Below are 16,176 nucleotides of genomic sequence, written 5' to 3'. Positions count from 1 at the left end.
TGGCACGTAAATCAAAGAAGTAAAAAATTCGGACATGGGGTGCATTAGAAAAATTAAAAGAGGTAGAAATTTGAAAAAAATATTGCGAGAGTTTTTTTAGATTTAAATCAAGCTCTCAATGAAAGCACCAATTTATTTTTGTAAAATTCCGCCGCGCTTAGATTTGATGAAATTAGAGAGAGAGAGAGAGAGAGAGAGAGAGAGAGAGAGAGAGAGAGAGAGAGAGAGAGAGAGAGATTTTGAGTTGAATTGCATAGGATCAATTTACAAAGAATGAATTAGTGATAGGGTATTCATGGAAGCTAGTGCCCGACCATGGTGTGTGGGAAAACCCACGCCACATCTCCGCGTCCAATTGACCAAGGTGTGTCATCCCTTAGATGCAGTAGGAAAATATCTTTGAGATATTGAAATATCTTAAAGATGTTTGAGAAAAGTCCTTACAGGTATTATTAAATATATGATAAATATTGAGAATTATATTTGGAGAATACCTTGATTGAATTTAATTGTATTTCTTTGAATAAAGGAATATGTTTTCAATTAGGAAAGCTTAAATGTAGGAATTAATTATTAGTTCTAGCTTTAATTCTCTTACATTATCTCCTTGTTATGTGAAAATGAGTTTGGAGAAATATTAGTCTACAACTTAGGCTACTTTGTGGTTTAACTGTCGGTGGAATGAAATGCGGGCCTTGCCAATTGATGACAATATTCTTGTCAACTGTGAATAGAAGTCTACGTGTTAGCTCTGGTATTTTTTGAATTATTTTTGGCTCCATTGTGTTAGCTAAACTAACTTGCTTACAGCCAGTAGTGGATCTAGGATTTTAAACTCGGTGGTCCCAATAATAAAGGTCAAAAAATTTATAGACAAAAATAACATTGAAAAGAAATTATGATACATTTCATTTAAAAATCATATGCAAAACAACATTACAAACTATAAAATCCTAATTAAAGTGTCCACGATGAGGTTTCCAAGTCTAAAAATGTTTCATGATAGCTTCATTACCCATACATGAAAAAACATATTTCTCAATGTAAATAACTAAGTTGTCACTCAACCATTGATCTCCTATTTTGTTGCGAAGTTGACTCCTTAATGATATTCGTAGCGGAAAAGACCCTCTCCACTGAAGCGGTTGCAACTAGTAAAACCAAAGCCAACTATACAAGCAAATATACATATGCAGATGTTTGATGCAACCTTTTTCTCCACCATTTTCTTAGCAAGATCATTAATTTTTCAATTGAGAAAAATCATTATCAAAACCACTACAAGAAAACAGAGAATAAGTGACGGAATTCTATGTGACGCGTGAAAATTCCGTCACATATTGTGAAAATATGTGAAGAGTTGTTAAGATCATCTCCAAAGGAGATGTCAAATATGTCAAATAAGATTAAAAGACATTTAAGTGTTATCCAATGGATATACCATATATGATGTGACATGTGAGTCATTACTTTCTAACTACTTTTTTTTTTTACAGCAAACAAAGAAGAAGTCAAATATATTTAATTTAACTTTTAATGCATGGGTCTCAGTAACAACCAATAAAATAAAAACTAAAACTAATTTTGATTATTTTTTAATAGTTAATGTAACTCTAGGCTTAATAAAATAATAAAATAAATATTTGACACATCTCTTGGAAAAAAAAGAGAATTTTGCATTTGTATTCAATTTGCCACATCAACCATCAAATAAAATTTTGACATACTATATTTGACATTTCATTTAGAGATGCTCTAACAATCGTCAGATATGACTGTCTGGTAAGTACCAAAGTTGGAAACTACTCGGTGACGAAAAATTTCATTCCGCGTTCTGGTAATCCGAGAAGAACAGTGGAAAGCGTCACATAACCCTTTCAGATTCCTTCCCAAATCTAAAGCGGGAAGTAGTGGCGCCCCAATGAATTATCAAATTTGGGGCCTTAAATAATTAAAAATTTAAGACTAATATTTAATTGTAGGGGGAGGGCGTCAGGTAGTCGACAGCCGGCACTCCATGATCACGTCGAATCCTTATGAAAATGAATTCAGAACAAAATTGCGCTAAAGCTAGGGCGTCACCCGTAAGTGGCGCGCTGTGTGGCCCGAGCACAGTGATAAGTGAGCAAGGGTCGCTGTATCTCCATCGGCACCCGGATGCAGTGTTAAATGAGCAAGGGGGCCATAGAAACTTCTTTTCGAACGACTCCACTCAAAGTTGTTTGGGAGCATATGCTCCTATCAACTTTACACGGGACACACAAAAGAAGTACTTTGATCCTATTAGACGGGGGAGGGTGAAGAAGCTAGGACAGAAGGGTAGAGTTCAAGAGAGCAAAATGCGTTTAGGAACGTGGAATATAGGAACCTTAACGGGAAAATCTATGGAAGTAGTGGAAGTTATGGTGAGGAGAAGGATAAATATTATGTGCCTACAAGAAACTAAGTGGGTTGGTAGTAAGGCAAAGGATCTAGAAAACTCAGGGTTTAAACTTTGGTATTCGGGCACAAATAGAACGAGAAACGGTGTTGGCATCATCGTGGACAAGACCTTGACACAAGATGTTGTAGATGTCAAGAGGGTAGGAGATAGAATCATGGCAATCAAGATTGTAATAGGACAAGAACTTATCAATGTGATTAGTGCGTACGCACCTCAAGTAGGGTTGGATACGAGTTCGAAGGAGAAATTTTGGGAAGACCTTGGAGACTTGGTGCAAGGAATTGCTCAGACGGAGAAGTTATTTATAGGAGGAGATTTAAATGGACACGTGGGCAGGGAGACAGGCAACTATGGAGGTTTTCATGGTGGCCATGGTTTTGGGGAGAGAAACGAGGATGGGGAAGCTATCTTGGATTTTGCAATGGCATATGATCTCTTCTTAGCCAACACCTTCTTTAAGAAGAGAGAAGAACATGTGATCACCTACAAGAGTGGGTCGTCAAAAACACAAATAGATTTTCTTCTAATGAGGAAAGGGGATCGTATAACTTGTAAGGATTGCAAAGTTATACCAGGAGAGAGCGTGGCTAATCAACATCGCTTGTTGGTGATGGATGTACATATCAAAAGAGTGAGACAAAAGAACAAGACTTGGAAGTGTCCAAGGACTAGATGGTGGAATCTAAAAGAAGAAAAACAAGCCATTTTCAAAGAGAAAGTAATCACCCAGTGTGTGTGGGATAGAGATGGGGAAGCTAGCCAAATGTGGGATTCCATGGCTAGTTGTATCCGAAAAGTAGCAAAAGAGGTATTAGGAGAGTCCAAGGGCTTTGCCCCACACCAAAAGGAATCTTGGTGGTGGAATGAGGAGGTACAAACAAAGGTGAAGGCTAAGAAGGAATGTTGTAAAGCCTTATACAAGGATAGGACTGATGAAAATGGTGAAAGGTATAGAAAAGCGAAGCAAGAGGCGAAGAAAGCTGTGAGAGAAGCTAAGTTAGCGGCTTACGACGATATGTATAAACGACTAGATACCAAAGAAGGAGAGTTGGATATCTATAAACTAGCTAGAGCAAGGGAAAAGAAGACAAGGGACCTAAACCAAGTGAGGTGCATCAAGGATGAGGATGGAAAGGTTCTTGCTACAGAGAACGCGGTTAAAGACAGATGGAGAGGTTATTTTCATAATCTTTTCAATGAAGGACATGAAAGGAGTTCTTCTTTAGGGGAGTTGAGTAACTCAGAAGAGTGTAGAAACTACTCTTTTTATCGTCGAATCCGAAAGGAAGAAGTGGTTGTAGCTTTGAAGAAGATGAAGCATAGAAAAGCAATAGGCCCAGACGATATACCAATCGAAGTGTGGAAAGTTTTGGGAGAGACAGGTATAACATGGCTCACTGACCTTTTCAATAGGATTTTGAAAACGAAGAAGATGCCAAATGAGTGGCGAACGAGCACTTTGGTGCCTATCTACAAGAATAAGGGCGACGTACAAAATTGCATGAACTATAGGGGTATTAAGCTAATGAGTCATACAATGAAGCTCTGGGAGAGAGTCATTGAGCATAGATTGAGGCAAGAGACACGGGTTTCGGACAACCAATTCGGGTTCATGCCAGGGCGCTCAACCATGGAGGCAATCTATCTCTTACGAAGATTGATGGAAAGATATAGAGATGGGAAAAAGGATTTACACATGATCTTTATAGATTTGGAGAAAGCGTATGATAGGGTCCCAAGAGACATTCTTTGGAGGATTTTAGAGACGAAAGGAGTACGAGTAGCATATATCCAAGCTATAAAGGATATGTATGAAGGAGCAAAGACTGCCGTAAGAACTCATGAAGGACAAACTGAAAGCTTTCCCATAACTGTAGGATTACATCAAGGCTCATCCTTAAGTCCTTATCTTTTTGCGTTGGTAATGGATGAGTTAACATGACATATTCAAGATGATATTCCTTGGTGTATGCTTTTCGCAGACGATATAGTGTTGATAGATGAAACTCAGGAAGGGGTAAATGCAAAGCTTAACCTTTGGAGAGAAGAGTTGGAATCTAAAGGTCTTCGCCTAAGCCGATCAAAGACAGAATATATGGAGTGCAAGTTCAGTGCAAATGGAGGTCAAAACGAGTTAGGGGCGAGGATCGAAGATCAAGAAATACCAAAGAGCGACCGTTTTTGTTACCTAGGATCTATCTTGCAAAAGAATGGAGAATTAGATGGAGATCTCAACCATAGAATACAAGCTGGATGGATGAAGTGGAAGAGTGCATCCGGCGTGTTGTGTGACCGCCGTATGCCACTGAAGCTCAAGGGAAAATTTTATAGGACGGCAATAAGGCCGGCGATGCTGTATGGCACAGAATGTTGGGCGGTGAAGCATCAACACGTACACAAAATGGGTGTAGCGGAGATGAGGATGCTTCGTTGGATGTGTGGGCACACGAGAAAGGATAAGATTAGGAATGAAGATATCCGGGGTAAAGTAGGAGTAGCCGAAATTGAAGGAAAGATGAGAGAAAATCGGTTACGGTGGTTTGGACATGTGCAAAGAAGGCCTACTGACGCTCCGATTAGAAGATGCGACTATGGGACAGAGGTTCAGGGCCGAAGGGGTAGAGGAAGACCTAGGAAAACTTTGGAAGAGACTCTAAGAAAAGACTTAGAGTACTTGGATCTAACGAAGGACATGACACAAGACCGAGCACAATGGCGTTCTAAGATTCATATAGCCGATCCCACTCAGTGACTTGGATTTTCCAAGTCTCCAACCGAGAAGTTTTCCTCACTCAGGAAATTAAGGGAACACTACCTCAACCTACATGCTCCACTCACAAAGCTTCAACAAAAGAAAATTCAAAGAACTTAGCGAAGAAGGCTTTGGTGTATTTAACACAATACGTTGAAATGAAGGAAAGCTTATTTATTGATATCCCCGATAAGCTACAAATATGTACATATACATAAGTCAAAATAAACAAACAAGAGGGAGCCTTCACAAAGGTTGCTTAGGAGAAGTCTCAGCAGTCGGTAGAGCCCCAGAAAGAGAAGGCACCAGAGGGGAATCATTCGGAGCCTCAGTACTGGACAGAACCCTAGAAGGAGGAGGCATCAGAGGTTGATCATTTGGAGCTTCATTACGCGGTACAGCCCCAGAAGACGAAGGCAATAAATGCCTTTGGAATAAACCCACAAATCTCTGATGATCAAGTAAAACCTGACCATCAGATTCCTTCATCTGGTCAAGCTTCCTCTTCATGTTTGTAGCATAGTCATGTGCGAGCCGGTGCAACTGTTTATTCTCATGCTTGAGCCCTCTAATCTCCTGTTTGAGACTCATCACTTCAGCCGCCAATGATTCAACTTGGCGGGTTCGAGCAAATAGGCGTTGGGCCATATTAGACACAGAACCTGCACACTGAACACTGAGAGCCAGAGAATCCTTAACAGCTAACTCATCAGACCGTTTGGAAAGTAGTCTGTTATCTTTGGGAGTGAGAAGGTTCCTGGCCACCACCGCAGCGGTCATATCATTCTTCATCACGGAATCCCCAACGGTAAGAGGACCAGTAGGGGAGACGAAGGATGGACGCCATATGTTGTCAGGAGAAGGCGGGGCTGCCTCTTCAACAAGGTTCAAGTCAAAACGACGGTCGGAGGGGCCAGACATTTTCAAAGGTGTTGAAGAGAGAAGAGGTCGGACAAATCAAGATCTTAGAAGTGCAAGAATGGAGCTTCTACTGGTGGAGATTCAAGTGTGCTTTGGAACTTAATGCCAGCCCCATTAAAAATCTGCACTCGACGGAGCTTTAGAAATCGAAGAGGCGCCTGCTCAGAAATCGAAGAGGCGTTTGCTTTCTCAAAAGCAAGGCTGCTCAGATACCACGAGGGTCGATCTCAGAAATTGAAGAGGCGTTTGCTTTCTCAAAAGCTGGGCTGCGCAAAGATAACGAAGGCCGATCTCAGAAATCGAAGAGGCGCTTGCTTTCTCAAAAGCTGGGCTGCTTAGAGACCACGAGGGCCGATCTCAGAAATCGAAGAGGCACCTACTTTTCCAGCCTTGTCAGCACCTGTCACATGCACACTCAGCTTTGCGGAAATTATGGGCATTCGGTCGAAGACTTCTGGTGAAGTAGAAAGCACATCAGTTTTACTGTTCAATCACCCACTTCCCACACGCAACAGTAGCTCATGGGTACCACAGATAACTTTGCCAAAGTTCTCTGCCAGAGTTGAACACGTGAAGCTTGCAGCTCCCACTACATCGCTCTGACCAAGAAGGGTAAAAGAATAGCAAAGAAACAACACTAACAAAGTTTAGACACATAAATTTTGAAGGTCTAGCTACCATATTATTACCCACAAGGGTAAAGGAACAGTACCACTGCTGGATAATTGGAAAGTCCCTGTGTGTCAACCTTTGTGCTTCATGGCAAGGTAGACTAGCAAACATGCCCAACCTTTAATCACATTCGAGAAAACACTCCCAACAAGATTGCTTGCTCCAAAATCGAAGAGGCACCGTCCTCCGAATCTCGAGAGCCAGACTCCCAACATGACTACTTTCTCAAAAATCGAAGAGGGTAAAGGAACAGTACCATTGCTGGATAATTGGAAAGTCCCTGTGTGTCAACCTCTGTGCTTCGTGGCAAGGTAGACTAGCAAACATGCCCAACCTTTACTCACATTCGAGAAAACACTCCCAACAAGATTGCTTGCTCCAAAATCGAAGAGGCACCGCCCTCCGAATCTCGAGAGCCAGACTCCCAACATGATTACTTTCTCAAAAATCGAAGAGACACCGCTCTCCGAATCTCGAGAGCCAGACCCCCAGCATGATTGCTTTCTCAAAAATCGAAGAGGCATCGTTCCCCGAATCTCGAGAGTCAGATCCCCGATAGGATTGCTTGTTCGAAAACCGAAGAGGCAACACTTTCCCAACTTCAAGAGCCGGATCTCCTTGGATAAAGCTGTCTGTAATCTTCACACGCAACATCAGCTTTCCAGATACCAAAAACCATTTTTTCAAAGTGCTCTGACAGCGTTAAAACATGTGAAGCTGACAGCTCCCACTACCGTGCTATGACCAAGTAGGGTAAAGGAATAACATTACTACTTGTTGTTAAGGAGACTCCTATATATGTCGACCTCCATCCCCAACGGACAGGCAGACCTGCAAAAATGCTCAACCCTTCCTCATATCTGAGAGGGCACTCCCAACGAAGCCTTTCGAAATATTCAGCTTTCTTTCCCCCCGATAATCCCTCTGCAAACAAGCTATACTAGAGCAAGAATATCTCATATCATCAGGGTTAAAAGCAAGAGTATCCCATATCATGCTTTTTCCCTGTCTTTTCCTTGGACCTTGTTCTTACCTGCAAGACAAGGAGAAAGAGAGCAATCAGTCAGTACTTGGAATCAAGCTTCCAGCCAGGAACTGACTGCCTGGAACCCCTTACCTGATTACTTACCTGACATTGCTCTCGAGTACTCATCTTCAACATCTTATGCTTCCAGGGAAGATACCGCATCTGCCTGAGGAACAGATAGGGCAAGGAAGAAAGATACAAGGAAGCATGTGGAGACAAGCGTAACAGCACACGTGCCGATACATCCATTACTCTGTCAAAGCAAAAGTATCCCATATCAGCAGGGTCGAACGTACTCTAGATTTGATGGACTTGTTTTGACCCTCAAATTCTTCAGTCGGCCTTATACTCTGGAGTAAACCAGAAAACCCTCCAGCTCAGTTCAAGAATAAGCCTGTGGAAAGTTACTTCTTCAAAAGCAAAAGTATCCCATATCATCTCTTCTCATTTTCTTCTCTTTATCCTTCATGCTGCCTGCAAGATAGGGAGACTGTGAACAATCAGCCGGAGCTATGATTGCTTACCTTGTCTGTCACCTCTTTCAGCAGATCCCCTAGCTCGGCGACTTGGGGGACTCCTACTACATGGTTTGTATCGCACTTGACCAAGCCTGAAACTACAAGTAAGCTTCAAGTGAAATTGATACATTACCTTGTGCATCTTCACCAGTTAAAGATACCACCCCGGGATGGAGGAAGAGTACTTCCAGAGAAGATGCTCCATCTACCTATGAGACAGATAAGGCGCGTCAAGACGTTACCACACTCCGATACTTAGAAGTTTCGTGATTACGAGATCATTCTCCCACAATATTTCCTAATGTCTTTTGTACTAAATCATTCACTTGTACTCACTAAAGGAGAGCTTGAACCTATGTACTTGTGTAAACCCTTCACAATTAATGAGAACTCCTCTATTCCGTGGACGTAGCCAATCTGGGTGAACCACGTACATCTTGTGTTCGCTTTCCTATCTCTATCCATTTATATACTTATCCATACTAATGACCGGAGCAATCTAGCGAAGATCACAAAAAGCGACCGTTTTCGCTACCTAAGATCTATCGTGCAAGAGAACGGAGAATTAGATGGAGATCTCAACCATAGAATACAAGCTGGATGGATGAAGTGTAAGAGTGCATCCGGCGTGTTGTGTGACCGTCATAGGTCACTGAAGCTCAAGGGAAAATTTTATAGGACGGCAATAAGGCCAGCGATGTTGTATGGCACATAATGTTGGGCGGTGAAGCATCAACACGTACAAAAAATGGGTGTGGTGGAGATGAGGATGCTTCGTGGGATGTGTGGGCACACGAGAAAGGATAAGATTGGGAATGAGGATATCCGAGGTAAAGTAGGAGTAGCCGAAATTGAAGGAAAGATGAGAGAAAATCGGTTCCGGTGATTTGGACATGTGCAAAGAAGGCCTACTGACGCTCCGGTTCGAAGATGTCACTACTGGACAGAGGTTCAGGGCCGAAGGGGTAGAGGAAGACCTAGGAAAACTTTGGAAGAGACTCTAAGAAAAGACTTAGAGTACTTGGATCTAACGGAGGACATGACACAAAACCGAGCGCAATGGCGTTCTAGGATTCATATAGCCGACCCCACTTAGTGGGAAAAAGCTTTGTTGTTGTTGTTGTATTTAATTGTAGACTACAATTCACATTCCCCTTTCTTCTCCTCTCAGCTCTCGCACCACCGTGACCCAGAAACCCTGAACCCGCCGATCTCGTCTCTCAATCCTTGTATATATATCTTTAGCATGACGACACGCCAATCCACGCCAAACACCGTAATCGTCTCTCTCTCTGCGCCCGCTCTCTATTGCGCCTATCACCTCCTCGCAATTTCTTGCTTCACGACTGAAAAACCTAGAACCCTAGATACTCCTTTCATCAACAACTCAAATTCAAGGTTTAAACAATTCAATTTTATCATTCTTTTTAACAATGGTTTTGAATTTGCAAGTAATTACTTCCAGAATTAGTAAGCTATCAGCCCTTCAGCTCCCCATCCATCCTCTGAGGCCTCTAATTCGGTAAATTTTGGTTTTCTGTATTTAAGATTTATATGTATTTGTCCCTGGGCTATTTTGCTATGAGTAATCGTTTGGGATTATTCACATGATTTAGTTGCACATATATAGGTTTTAATAAGTTGTTTTATTTGGTCGTTCTATTTTAATGCTTTTTTGTTTGTTATGAACTTGCAGGATGGAATTTTATTTCTGGACTTCTTTGGTTTTTCTTGGTAATTTAAGGTAAAAGATTCTCAGTTGCTGTTGATATCATTTGTTGAAAAGGCTTGGGAATTTCAATTACTGTGAATTTGAATCATAATTCTTTAAGTGCTCTGTATTTGAAGAAAGATTGGAAATGGGTCTCTAGGATTTAAGAAACTATAAAGAAAGATTTAAGCAATATATATATCCTTCTCATATATATGTATATATTCAGCTGCTCAGTTGCGTTTAAGCCTTGAGGATATCTCAATTGTGTTTAAGCAATTTGGGATATCTCAATTGCGTTTAAGCAACATATAACATATATATATATATATATATGTGTGTGTGTGTGTGTGTATGTGGTTTGATATTGTTATGCTTTGAAAAAAAACTGTTTCTGCTGTGCTGTGAGAATAAGCGGTTGTGAAATAAAGTTGGAGAGTGTTTGGTAAATTTTTTTGTAAAAATGCTTTTGAAAAAAAAAAGCAGTATTATAATGTTTGGTAAACTTTTATGTAAAACAAATATGAAAAAAAGCCGGTTTTTCAAACCTGTGTTTCGCAGCTTCTTGTTTTTTGCCTTTTTCACGTAAAATTGTGAAAAAAAGTTGAAGCTGAATGTTTACCAAACACAAAAAAGCTCCCAGCTTTTTCTGATACCAGCTTTTTTTCAAAATCACCTCAGTACCAAACCAGGCCTAAGTTAGATACCAAATAGTTGAACGCTTATGTCATAGTTTGATTATTATGACTTTGCACTGATTTTAAGTAATTTCTTCCAACTAGCGAGACTTTTCATCCAGTGTGTTTTTCTATTCCTTTATTGGTTAGAGGCCATTAGCTTAGGTGAATATATCCATTGGGTTGTTTAGTAAGAGTACAACCACCTTTGTAATTTGTTGTTATGATTGTGTTCTTTGCATACTGATCATGGTTTTTGATAAAGGTAGCTTCCTTGTTTGTGTTTTGTAATCCAAGATGTCACGGGTTTAGGTTTTATGCTCTGCAAGTTTGGTAGTTTTGCTTTGAACATTCATCTTAATCTCACTTAATCAAACATACTTGGCAATTTAAGTGAAAACTGGAACTCCCGTAACTCACTTTTTGAAGGATTAATACCGAGTAAGATTGTTCTGTTTTTACATGCACAGGTAACTGAGCATTGCAGGTGCAGAACTATACATTATCTTAGATAACAATGGATGAGATTTTCTACAATGCTTGAAGAAAAGAGATTTAAACTTTTGCAGCTATAAATGTGTAATGCGTTCTTCTCTCAGGTGTGAATTTGGAAAAATCATGTCATTCACTGTTTTTTTCTTTCTAATACTAATTTAGAAGCGTGACGCATCTTCCTATTGTAGTCTCATAGGTATATATAATCATTTTAACTTTTATGCTAATACGATCCTTATTGATCTCAGATCTTTCACAGAAGTAAACTGAACAATGCAACTGCAGCTGTATAGCTTGAAATGATTCGGGGACTGGCATCATGGGTTTTGTGCGTTGTGGCAACTAGTTTGTATTAGTCAATTGAGTTGGGAGAACTGGCAACAAGTTTTTGTTATGTTATTAGTTTTGAAGTTACAATTCGAGTGTATTAGTTTGTAGGATTTTTATATTAGACATCATGTAAATGTAAAACTTACCTCCATTTGAATTATAAATAAAATTTGTCTTGTGTCAAGGATGTTTCATATTATTTATTTACTTATTATACAGTTAGTTTTCAATATGGTTATGAAAGTACCAAAATCAATAAATAAAATAAAATAAAAATAAATAATTTCAAATGAGAAGAATTCTTATATTCCTCACTTACTCTGGGTTTGGGCGACAACCAACTCATCACAAATATCAGCAATACGTGATGAACCACGCGTCACGTACACTAGAAATCTATTGAGGCATAGAGAATTCGTCACACATACTTTATGTGATGCAACATAGGTGACGCTCACTGTGACGACAAAAATTCGTCACATATATTATTATGTGACGAATTTCAAGGGGTCACAGAAACCATGTTTTCTTGTAGTGCACAAAACGAATATAAATATCAAATTGATCTTGAAGTGCTGATATATCTCAATCCTTGAAATCTTTAAGATACATCTGAGCAAGGCGAACAAGCTTGTCTTTATCAAAAGCTATAAATGAATCATTCGGGCTCGACACATGCCAAGCAAATAAGCAATTCAGTATTACCTTTAGCTAAGCGATCATCTAATTCTGTAAGTTGGAAATCAATGACCTCAAAAAAGAGTTCCACTTTGTAATGATAACGATTGGTCTTTCTTGGAGCCTTACGCAATGACTTCCCTTAAATGATATATGAACCATCTATATTAGGTACCTCAATTTCATGTTCGACATAAAAATATGATACTTTATCAACCAAAAGATCAAATTTTTCATCATTCCTCATGTAACGTAGTTGTTCTTTACAGATCTTGACTAAAGCCATTGCTACAGATCTTGACTAAAGCCATTGCATTCACAACTCTTGATCTTTCTTTTGCAATGCTTGTGACAAATCATTTGTAACTCCCAAAATGAATTTCAATAAAAAAAGGAGGAATACAAACTCAAAAGATTGTAAATCTTTTAATATCTTTTTTGCTTCACCAACACTATCATTGTAGCAATCTTCAACAATTATGTTAAGCACATCCACCATAGATGAGAACATTGTAATCAAACTAATCAAAGCACCATTGTGAAAAAAGCGGCAACATCAGAGTTTTTCTTTACTGCAGCAACAAGAGCTAATTGTAGTTGATGAGCAAAACAATGAACATAGAATGCACAACTTTCTTCACCCAAATTTTTTAAGGCCATTGAACTCACTTCTCATATTACTCGCGCCATCATAACCTTGACCTTGTAGGTTGGAGTAACTCAAATCATGGAGTTTCAAGAACTCATCAATGGACTCCTTTAGTTTACATAAAGTTGTTTCGGTAACATGTTGGACCCCACGAACCCTTCAATTACTTGACCTTTGTTGTCCACATAACGCAAAACCCATGCCATTTGCTCATTTGTTGAAACATCATGTGATTCATCTGCCATTATAGAAAAGAATAACTCTCTTCCACTTTCTTCATAATAGCCTTAATGGTTTGGAAGGCACATGAATTGACAATATCTTTATGAATTAAATGAGCTATTAGCTTGAGATTTTCCGGAGCATTTTCCAACACAACTTCCTTTATTTTCTCATCATGATCTGCAAGGAATTGCAAGAGCTCTAAATAATTCCTCCTATTATTCGAAGTTTCACTTTCATCGTGGCCACGAAAAGGAAGGCCTTGTCACAACAAAAACTTAGTGCAATCTATTAATGCATTCAAGCAAAGACGATATTTCATACACTCTTCTTTTGACTATTTGCTCACAACTACTTCAATATGTGTTGGTTCATTAGATAACTAGCCGTTTCTCTAGCTTTATTTTGGACACTACCAATAGGACCAACATGTTTGTCATTGCATTCTTCCATTTCTTAAAGCCTACCCTAGTGAAGGCATCACTTTCTAATTGTGAAAAGTTGATTTAAAGAGATAGCAATGAAGACAAAACGCCGCATCTTTAAATATACTATACTCCAACCAATCATATTCTTCAAACCACGAAACAACAAATCGTCGTTTTTTCTTTGCATGCAAAGTGTATGGAAACTCATGATTTGTAGGCCTACAAGGTCTCACTAGCAAATATGCTCTTCGAACCTCATCTTGAATATTAGGAGGATAGTCCTTCATTCAAATTCTTTTTCCCGAGTCTTTCTCAAGATTATTAAAATCAATGTCACACTCATTTTGTCTTGAGCTCGAACTACCCAAACAAATAGATGGTGTTATTGGCTTTGGCTTGAAAATTCTTTCCATATTTCTTATTTCTAAACTACACACTTAACAAACAACACAAAACATATACCAATAAACCAATAAAAAAAAATTCCATCTATATTCCAATGATCAAATGAGTATACAAACATAAAACATATCAACAATAGACTAAAAATCTCCATCAATATCTAATATAATTTAATTGAGATTACATTAGAATTCCAAAACACTTACTTGAATTTTGAACCAAATGGTGGCGGCGTGGAGATTTGAAACAAGTGGAGGTATGATATTGGAGTAATAAAATTATAATATGGGATTGGGTGGGGTTTAGAATTTTAGGGTTTTGAAATTGGGGAGTTGGGGATTGGAATTTGGGTCAATATGTGAAAGCTGGGACTTTGGAGGAAGTAGATAAGCAGGGAAAAGTGGGAATGTGGAGAAAGATGTGCCCTGGGATTAACAATATGAACAAACGACAGTGTTTTGCTCACTGTTTTAATATATATGTTTTTTAAATTAAAACAATTGTCCAAACACTGTTGCTTTGGGCCAAGTGTTAAAAAGGGTCCCTATTTTCTTTCTTCTCGTGCACGGTCGTTTTCACCAAGAAGAAGACGCTGTTGCAACCTGCACAGACCTCTTGTTTGAGTATGAGGGGTCCTCGAAAAATTTCTAGCAGCAATTTAGGATTGCCGAGGGTCCTGGGACCTCCCAGGTCCCTTTATAGATCTGCCACTGCTTAGAGCATCCCCAAGAGATGTTGTAAACAACTAAAACCTTTTATTAAAAGCCAAACTTAAAAATAAAAATAAAAATTTCCAACAAACTCTACAAAAGAGTCTTTAACATGACAAAATAAATAGTCACTCTTTAAATTTACCAAGCAAATGTTCATCACATAAATATTGAAAAAATAATAAAACTCAAGGGTGGACCCTTCTCTGAGAAAACAGAAAGAGAGAATACTGTTTTAGAAAATGAGTAGGTTGGATTTAAATTGTTAATAATAACATATTCAAAACTTATTAAAATAGGGAATGTTATTGGAGATAAAAAGTTAAACAGGAAGTAAAATAAATTTTTTTGGCATGTTTACTTGTTAGTTTAACAAAACTTAGAGATTTTTGGAGATGTTCTTCAACTAAATAACTACTAACAACCCTCTTAACAACTTTTCTAATAACTTAGAGTATCTTCAAAGGAGATGTCAAATTTTAAACATCACAATGATATTTGATGGCTTATGTGGCAATCCGATATTTTATATAATATTTTGCTCCACTCGATATGTTAAATAACAATGCCATTTAATAATTTTTTTTTATATTTTTGTTGGCTCCCATGAATGAGGTAACCAATCAAATACTTGAAAAACACTACAACATTTATTAATTATTTAATAAATTTGATATATGTTGTCAAATTTGACAGCAAAATACTTTACCTTCAATTGACTCAGTGCCATATAGGAAATTGAATGCTTGGTTGGAGAGAGTTTGCTGCCATTTTTTACAGTTGTATGTCTACGTGGCAGTTTTGACATCTCCTTTGGAGATGCTTTTAAGAGGCACACTATTTTAACAACTAAAGTTGAATTGACACTAAGGATGGCAACGGTTATGGTGGGCAGGTAACCGCAGTTATTTAACCACAACCGTTTAATTCTTTACCTGACATAACCGTTTACCCATTGAGTAATTGCATAAATGGTTATACATATACCTATAACAGTTTATAAACGGTTAACTGTACACATAACTGCATACCCATTTAACCGTAACAGTATACATGTTTACCCATTTACCCGATTACCGTTTTCTATGATTTATCCTTCTTTTACCCATTTATCCATTAACCCATTACAACATTGATAAAGTTCAAACATTCATTGTGTGTTAAGATTAGTTGTTCATGAACGATGGGACGAATCATGATCGTTAATGCATCGTACGCATGAGCGATTAACTATATTTTAAAAATTAAAGTAGTGCAAGTGAGAACTCTTAGATTCGATTATCGTTAAATGCGAAATTGAACTATATTATTGTTAGCCCATTATGAGACTAAGCCGATTCACTCCCCCTTAATGTAGATAATATCGTTAGTTGAAAAATAAATAAATTAAAGCCCTGTTTAAGTTAGCCGTCCATTAGCCAAGCATGATCATTCATGCATTGTTATGTATGTATCCGACTCACTGTACCATTTCTTTTGGGATTCAGATTTGCTTTCATTTATTTTGTAATTTCTCTATTGAATTTTGATCAACTTCCAAC

At 38.5% G+C, this 16,176-nt stretch overlaps 1 protein-coding gene and 1 long non-coding RNA gene across 2 annotated transcripts in view; one reads left to right on the top strand and one right to left on the bottom strand.

Annotated features, from left to right (window-relative positions):
- LOC126612580 (wax ester synthase/diacylglycerol acyltransferase 2-like) overlaps positions 1 to 16,176 on the bottom strand; it is an 82,728-nt gene that overhangs the window by 20,142 nt on the left and 46,410 nt on the right. The window lies entirely within an intron of this gene.
- On the top strand, positions 9,077 to 11,730 carry LOC126612585 (uncharacterized). Its single transcript, XR_007619171.1, has 4 exons — positions 9,077 to 9,855; positions 10,030 to 10,077; positions 11,192 to 11,320; positions 11,465 to 11,730. It is a non-coding gene; the product is annotated as an uncharacterized LOC126612585 (long non-coding RNA).

Source organism: Malus sylvestris, chromosome 17 (assembly GCF_916048215.2).
Source record: "Malus sylvestris chromosome 17, drMalSylv7.2, whole genome shotgun sequence".
NCBI classification, from domain to species: domain Eukaryota; kingdom Viridiplantae; phylum Streptophyta; class Magnoliopsida; order Rosales; family Rosaceae; genus Malus; species Malus sylvestris.
The sequence above is the reverse complement of the archived record's forward strand: the minus strand, read 5'-3'. Positions and strand labels throughout refer to the sequence as shown.